The sequence below is a fragment of the Cavia porcellus genome, unplaced genomic scaffold, assembly GCF_034190915.1.
Source record: "Cavia porcellus strain 051 isolate PalLab524CR breed Dunkin Hartley unplaced genomic scaffold, mCavPor4.1 scaffold_6, whole genome shotgun sequence".
NCBI lineage: Eukaryota > Metazoa > Chordata > Mammalia > Rodentia > Caviidae > Cavia > Cavia porcellus.
This window is the reverse complement of record NW_026947489.1, coordinates 12,085,525-12,094,713: the sequence shown is the minus strand read 5'-3', so window position 1 is coordinate 12,094,713 and position 9,189 is coordinate 12,085,525. Positions and strand designations below refer to the sequence as shown.

Below are 9,189 nucleotides of genomic sequence, written 5' to 3'. Positions count from 1 at the left end.
GTTGTAGAGACCCTTGTCCTACTGTGTTCTGCTCAAGGCTTCTCCCCACAAAGTAAGTGTGACCCATGGTGTATGTGAAGACAGACCTCGAGAACAGGGTGACTGAGAACAAGAGGTGAAAAAGGGATTGCAACTTGCTCCTGGAACCTGGAGAGAATTAAAAAGAGAGAAAGAAAGAAGGAAACAAAGAAGAAGTTTGGAAGCCACCAGTGTTCAATCCTCTGCATCCTCCTCTCCTTCCTCCTTTTCATCATCTTCTTTATCATCTTCCTCCTCATCAATGTCTTCCAATCCTTCTTCTTCATCATCATCTTCTTCTTTTCTTCCCCCCTCCTCGGCATCCATATCAGAAACCGAGTGGCACTGCAATGGATTCAGCCAAATCTTTGATCACCTTTTCTAATTCATCCTCACCCACATCCGAATGGTCAGTAAACCACGAAAGGAAGCTCTCAGGTCCTTCTCACTGCCTCTTCCTACTGGCTTTGTTCTGCATTTAACTTGCACATTCCATCAAATCCTCTCCAGATTTCTATTTGATTTCAGTGGTTTTGAAGTTGGTCACCACTCTCGTTCAGATGAAATTCATTGGTGGAAAACTTTATTTTCCCAGTAAAGATTTTCATTCAAATAAAACCTATTCTGTAATCTGATTTTGTATCATCAAATTCTGTCACTTCTACTCCAGTCAAATAATACAATACTTCTTCATCTTCCGCCCCATGCAGAGGAGGCACTTGTACATGGTTAACAGATGTCGTTACCCAGAAATTGGGGACTTTGGCAGTCCGTTCTGGTCTTTTCTGAAAAACAGTTGGAAGAGTTTCGTTTTTTTCTGTATTACTTTCAATATCTCTTCACTGGCTTGTTCACGAAGTCTATTTCATTTTGTACTTAATATGTTCCACTGCTTCTTCTTGTACTACTTTTCCATTGGGCAGGCCCAGGAAGGCAGATGCTGCCTTGAATTTGAGGCCCCGAGACGGTCAGGCCTTCTAGGGGTGAGCAAAGACAGGCACTTGGGGACCTCAACACGAGGGAAGGCCCAGTGCCAGGTCCAGAGTCATCTCCAGCCACAGTGGACAACTCAGGAATGAACTCACGTATTTTTAAACTTTGGCTTACAGATGTTGTATACGTTTAATTAGATTTACACCCAAAGCTTTCATTTTTCTGATGCCTATTTTAAAAATGTAGGCTTTCAAAAAATTTTAGATCTACATGTTCCCGAGCAATTTACAGAAAAAAAAAATAACTTGTTTTTATGGGTAAAAGTCATATCCTTTGATCTTGCTGCAGTTATTATCTCTAGGAGTTTTGTCATTAGTTTCTGGTGAGTTTCTACTCTGAAAACAGAATCAGGCCTTCAACGACAGAGATAGGTTTATTCCCTTATGCCTCATCTGAATGCTGTTCCGTGTCTTCTTATATTTGCTATAAACCTCACTACGTGGTTGAATGGAAGCAAGTTTGTTCATCTCCTCCACGTTCTTTCAGATCTCTGGGGAAAGACAGTAAATTATTCCCTGTCAAGTACAGTATTAATTTTAGGCTGAGGATACTCTTGAAGGCTGAAAAAATGTCCCTCTGTTCCTATTCCGTGAGATTTCTTCACATGTATACATTTTGAATTTTGTTCAGTTTTCTTTGCCTCACATCAAATAATCACATAATTTTTCTTTTTTAAACTGTGGAGATGTTTGAATACATTGATTAATTTTCAAATGCTAATTTAACACCATTTCCAAAGCAAAAATTGTTTGGTTATCACCATAAATTTTGTATGTGTTTGCATACAATGTTTCACAGATTTTGTGCAGAATTTTGTTGTATATGTGCATAGGATATTGGTTCATAGCTTGTTTTTCCCCTTTTTAATTGTTCTATTTTTGATGCTGTTTTTGTCTGATTGAAATATCAAAGAAATAGTGGTCCACTAAAATAATTTGAAATTTATTTTCTTCTATTCTCTGAAAACTTATAAAATAAAGATTATTTCTTATTTAAATACTTGGGTTCATTTACATGTAAAAATCATCTGGACCTGAATATTTCTTACTTAGAAAGTTTTCAGTAATAGATTGAATAACTTTATTGGTCATAAGAGAATTTAACTTACCTATTTTATATTGGTTATGATAATTTGTTGTTTTCAAGGAATCTGAGGTGTTTCACTTATATACATTTATCATATTCTTTTATTCTCCTATTAATATGTTAAGTTCTGTAGTGACATACATGTTTTTTTTCAGATATTTGTGTTCCTTGTGTTCTGTTTTTCTTGATTATTCTTACTAGAAGCTTATCTTAATTACATTTTCAAAGTATCAGGTATTAGTTGGTTTATTTTTTTAATCACTTTTCTTTTTTTTAATTCTATTGATTTCTGTCATAATCTTATTTCTTTCCTTCTACTTACTTGGGATTTTTAAAAAATCTTTTATTAGTTTCTTGAAAATAAAAATTTTAGAATCTAGACTATTGATTTTAAATTTTCTTGTGCTCAAATATAAGCAGATTATTTTTAACTCACCCTCTAAATACTGCTTTACTGTATCCCATGAAATTTAATATATTTTAATTATATATGTAATCATATTTAATTTTGTACTATATACTGAGGTAGATAGGCAGAGAGTCTTTACTGCTGGGAATTAAATTTAGGCTCTTCTCACTGAGTTACGCTTCCCATTCTTTTCCCATTCTTTCATTTTTAATTTTTGAGGTAGGAATTAAATTGCATAATCATAGAGACAATTTGAATTGCAAAAAAATGTAGCAACCTCTAAAGTGCTTCTCTGTCTTTCCTTAATGGTAACATTTTCAACTCATGATTTCAGTTAATATTATCAAGATATTTATATAACCTAGTATTAATAAATATGCTATATTACAGGATTTATTCTACATTCATAAATGCTTAAATGTATTCATTTGTGGATGTGCATGTGTGTATAATTTAATGGAATTTGATCTCGTCTTTGTTTAATTTTTAATATGTATTTTGCTAATTTTCTTTGAGACTATCTTTGGCTGATGGGTTCTTTCTCATGTGTTATTAAATTTTCATCTGTTTGAAGATTTTTCCACTTTTTTAATTGGTTTTTACTTTAAATATGCTATGGTCACAGAACATAGTTATGTTACTTTGTGAAATCTTAGTTCTTGTAATTTAAATATGAAAAAATAGGTCTTATAGGCACTCTGTTGAGTATTTCATATCAACTTTAGAATAAAATCTATAGTGTTCTAAAAGTACTGACTAGATTCACTGAGTGTTGGTGCCGTGTGTTTCTCTGTATCTGTGTTGACTGTTTTCCAGTAGGACTGTGCGTGGCTTCTTCTAGCAGCAATGCTCTGTGTTGTATGCATTGCTGTGGGGTGACAGCGTGGAAGAGCTTGCAGTGTGCACCTGGGGAATCCACCCATTTCTCTTCAGCTCACTTCCTTTTGTCCCAACTATATTTTTATATAAACTCCACTTTCGCTTATATTATTGCTTTTCTGAGCTCTTTTAAAATTAGAGTTTGAATAACACATATTTCTCCATCATTTTTACATTTGTAACAATTTCCATTGATACTGGAAGGAGTTTCTCATACATTCCATATAGGTGCTTTTTGAAAACTCTGTCTTGTAACTGGTATGACAAGATCATGTGTGCTTCATGTAATTATTATTACATTGAGGTTTAAATTTATCATTTGTATATTTTCTGTTCATGGTCAAGTATTTTTCCTCTATGTTTCTCTGATTCCCCGTGAGTTATTTGAATATGTTTCAGTAGTCTCACATTGATATACACACACATTTATATATATTTACTTATATGTATTAGTCCTGTTGAATATTATTCTACATGTATTAAAATGCACAGAATTTCTATAGGTTTTATTTTTAACATAAAATAAAATTAAACACTCTAGATAAGAATAATCTCTATCATTCAGACCATTCATATATACATATGTATACTTATTATATGTCATACACATTATTTTGTATGTGTTAACAAACATTAAATAAAAGTTTGTGCATTTAGTCTTCCTTGATATGTACATTGATTTTTCTTTATTCTGGATGTTTCTAGTTTTCCAGTTATCATCTCCTTTTTGTCAAAAAAAAATTAGGTTTCGTCATTGTTTCAGAGAAAGGCTGCTGATGATAATTACTTATAGTTACATTCTGTTCTAACAATATCTTTAGTTTTCTTTTTCTTACGGTATATTTTATTATAGATGTGAAATACTGTATTCACAGAACATTTATTTTGAATATAAAAGTGTATACCACTTTCTTCCATTCTCTATTTTCTGAAAAGGTTTGCTATTGTTTCAAATTTTTACCTCCTATATGGCGATCTTTCTGTATAATAGTTTTCAACTAATTTTAATTTTTTGCTGTCATATTTCAGATACTCACTTATAATGTGTCTGGGCCTATATTCCTTAGGCTTCTTCTGTCTGGGCTTCACTTCAACTCTTGAATTTTTAAGTTCTTGTTTTTTTATCAAAATTTGGATGCAATCCGTCTAGTATTTGTAACTTTAGCATCTCCTTTCTCATTCTAGGATTCTGTTGATATAATGTCAGATATTTCTCACTGTCTCACTGATCCTTAAGATCTTTTATATATATATATATATATATATATATATATATATATATATATTATAGTCAATAGACTGTTTGTAAAGAGATTTTTGTTCGCAGCAAAACGTGGCAGAAGGTTCATGGAGCTCCAGGTCCCACAAAGGGAAAGCCTCCCCTAGTATCAAATCCACACTCCAATGGTCAACCTGTTTGCTTATCACACAGAATCCATACTTTATATCAGCATCCAGACTCTGAACACATCCTTTGTTTTTTCAAACTTGTTCAGTGGCTTCTATCTACCATTATGGTATCTTAGCTAATGGTTTTTGAATTCTTAAAAATCCTCTGTTTTTCTAGAATAATTTTAGAATCATATACTTAAGCTTCTTAAAAATGTGAGTGGTTATGTGACTTGATTTGGATAGAGAAATGTAAGGAAAAGTGAAATGTGTTATTTATGGACACACTTTAGATAGATTGTGATTCCTGTTTTTTTTTTTTGTTTTTTTTTTTTTTGTTTGTTTGTTGTTTTTTTTTTTTTTTTTTCCCTTCCTGTGGCTCTTGGGTGGTCTTTACACAGTGGGTGCTAAATGGCATTGCTTCCTAGTGAGCATGGTGTGCACTTGTATTCCAAATCATATGTTAATGTGTGGTATTTCGTGCTGTGAATGAGATATAGCCATTGTTGTTTTTGATCACTGTTACTTTAACTTTAATACTACAATACAATTTAACCCCCTCCTGAGCTATATAAAATGCTTGTGAGTGTGTGTACATGCATATGTACAAGGTACTAGGCATCACAGAGTGAGATTTTATTGTAAATTAAGATCATTTGGTGTATTTTCTATTTCAGTTTTGTTACTTTCTATTACAGGTTTGTCTTACTGTGATCTTGTTATTAATTTGTACAATTTTCCCTTTTAGAATCTGTGAACATATACTTTGCTCCATGATATAAAATGAGGGAGTAGCACTTGAGTCCATGGACATTTAAAAAGACGTATTTGCAATTTTAGGATATGAATGACTCATGTATCTACTTTATGTATCTATTTCCCTTTGTTTACACTGGATCCAATATGGATGGAGGCAGATGACTTATTCTCTTAGTAATAAGATTTATTAATATTGCTCTACAACTTTACATTACAATTATATATCAAAATTTTATGACCCATTTTCATTAGAAATTGTATATTTCTGTTCTAAAATTTTGTTGCATGTCCTTTTGCTGCTTTATATTTTGTTTGTTCATTCAGTTCTGAGTGTCAACCTAGGGCTTTGCATGTTCTAGGGAAGCACTTTATCAATGAATGACACGGTCACCCCCTCTTGCATGTCTTGATTTATGAACATGGTTCCATTTTGAGAAAGGTAAGACATCTCAATGATCAATGACCAGAAATATCAAGTCAATTCCCTTATTCATGAATTTAGGTAAAAAAAGAGGGACCATTACCAGCGAGTGGTGAAGGCAGAATAAATAGAAAAATTACATCGTCTCATTCCTCACACCCAACTGAATTCTAGAAAAGAAATTTAAACTTAACAAAGTAATTTCTAAAATATTGTTTAATTCTCACATAAAGACTTTCTATGTTAAATCAGAATAATAGATAAAATTTGAAATTTGATCTTAAAAAGACAAGGATACTTTTTTCATGGTACACAGTCACAAAGAAGCTTCAGATATTTTGACCTCAATTTAAGGACATCTATTGCAAGAAAAGAATAATAATTAATACCGATTTATTTTTGTAATATAAGAACATATAACTCAATAGAAAAATGACAAAGGGTATGAGCAGGTAGTTTATGAGAAAAAACCACAGTCAAATAGCATCTAGAAAGAATGGCGAACATCATGAATCAAACATAAAGGGTAATAACAATAGTAACATAATTCTTATAATAATTTCACACAGAGTAAGTATAGTGTGTGGTAATTGATATCTACTTGCTCTGATAATGTGGCACAATTAATATAATTCTATTTCAATGGAAGTTAAAATATGTGAATTGTTCCATTACTAGGCATTATTCTTGATTAAGAATACATAATAAAACTGTATTTTACATTTGTAATGGAAAGGCATTGGAAACTATCTAGCTTTTTAATAAGGGCAACAAAAAATCTAAGGTCCATCTGCACTGTTAACTATTAACCCAGTGATTAAAAAGTAACATTCATATTCATACTAATGTCATCAAAAAGGGTTCCAAATGTATTTTTTCATAGAGAGAAGAAGAATAAAACACTATGTGCATTGGAATTTAGCATTTGTTAAATAAAATGTAAGCACAGTTCATGAAAACATTTCAAATATTCAAATTTAGCTGAAAAAACATTCATAACAGGCCTTCGTAGGCTTGATGTAGGATAGCAATTACTTGGGATAATAATCATAACGACAGTGTCAACGAGGATCCGGGATTGTGCAGGTACAGTTATCCCCAAAGCCAAATTTACTTCTGTAGCCATAAAATATATGCATTACTGCCTTGTTCTGTGAACACACTCACTCCTCGCTGCTCACTGGTGCATCTTCCGTGCAAATGATCACACCTGCTTTCAATTCAATGCAACTCCGGACGTATACTTTCCGGTTTCCAAAAACTGTCTTCTCCTTTCCCATACTCCACCCAAAACCTGCTCGCATGCCAAGTTGAGTTCTAGTTGCATCTGTGTTTGTGAAGTCTTCTACATCAACTCTGTATTCATTTTAGGATTTGATAGATTGCCATCACTAAAAACATAAGTAACTGAAGAAATGCCTGTTTATTTTTTTTAACTTATGGCAAATAAAATTTTATTTTGGCTCACAATTTTAGATACTCCAACAAAGGACTGCGCATATACTTTGCTTTGCACCTCTGATTAGAGTGCCAGGGAACCATGGTAGGGAGTGCATGGTGAAATGAACTGCTTACTTCACTTCATGGCCAGAAGAGGAAGAAACTGGGGTCCCACAATTCTCTTTAAGGGCACAGCCCCTAGTGACCCAAGGGCATCTTTCCAACCCATCTTCTAAAAGTTCCATCCACAAAGTCTTAATTGGTGCTCAAAGGACAAACGACATTTATGCTTTCCTGAGGTCAAGGTCTATGTAGCAACAATAGCAACTGCATGGCTTCATTTTCAGATACCTGCCAAGATTGAAAATGCCACAAGACAATGACAAACTGCCCCTTGTGCAGCCACGAAAATCACTGGCCACAGGCTACATGTAAGTCCCTAGATCTGGATGTTTCTGTGGTACCCACCCTTGGAGCCCCTTATTGGCTACTGAGAGATTCCCTTTGTTCTTTCTAAGGAATGCATATTTAAGAGTGAAAAAACAAATACATTCCTGTCTCTTCCTCTTCTGTGAAGCCAACTTAAAATAACAAAAGCAAAGCAATATACATGGTCAATGACATTAGGCAACAATTCCCACAAGCCACAGAGGAACTCAAGAACTGCTAAATGTAGTCAAGAATCAACAGAAGGGAAAACACATCCACTCACTTAACCAAATAAATAAATGGGAGAAGAGACAATTTCCAGCATAGCAGGATAAGTGATCTTTCATGCTTTCTCCCCTCGAGAAGGTAGAGCAAACTCCCAACCTTTAAGCCTGTACTGCACATAAAGACTGTGCTCCAAAGAGTCATTTATGAAAAAGGAAGAAAAAAGTAACTTTACTGTATATATCGGAAAACTTCAGCCATGAAACTCAGGTCACCTTCAGTAATTGTGAACCATCCTGAGAGCGTGTAACTTTGATACAAAGTGATGAAAAGGTAGCTTTACCTGAAGCTCTCCCCACAAAAAACGTATTGCTTCACTCCGGCCATGAGAAAGTCTTTAGACAAACTCATGCTGAGGAATATCCCATAACATCCCTGATCAGCACTGTTCAAAATCATCCCAAACCGGGCATGCCTGAGAAACTGTCACATCTCGAGGAGACTAAACAGGAATAATGCATAAATATGATGTGGCAGGCTAGAGAAAATTCAGTAGAAAAATGTCATAAGGGGAAATGTATAGATATTTCAAATAAAGTATAGACTTTGATTAATAATAATGTATTCATTATACTTATTGTATTGTGAAAAACGTGCCATAGTAACAAAAGATGTCAAGCATAGGAGACACTTGGTGAAAATTTTGAAACTTTTATTCAAATCTAAAACTACTCTAAAATAAAAAAGAAAAACAAGGCTATTTATGGACTGCAGGGGAAGAGAATAAAGTCATCAAAAAGCAAGTCTTCCCCGTGAACCAGTGCTATGTGTGGGCTGCTGAGAGGACAACCAAATGCCAGTCTATGCCCATGAGTCAGTGCCATTTGCGCACTGTGGGAGAAGAGAACACGAAGTCACCAAGAAGCAAGCCCTCCCTGTGAACCAGCGCCATGCTAAATATGCTGGGAGCAGAGCCAGATGCCAGCCCCTTTCCAGCAAGGGGGCTGAGAAACAAGAAGAGGCAACCCCTACTCCCACCCCAACCCCTGACATAAGTGACAGCTGATCCAGAGAAACACAGGCTGTGATGATAGCTATTGAGGTAAAATACAGCTTAATGCCTGTACTGTTTAGTGTTTCA

General features: G+C 34.3%; 1 pseudogene; it reads right to left on the bottom strand.

Moving 5' to 3' along the window:
• Positions 1-213: 213 nt before the first annotated feature.
• The window catches only part of LOC100714239 (protein SET-like), a 40,501-nt pseudogene continuing 31,525 nt past the window's right edge, over positions 214-9,189 (bottom strand).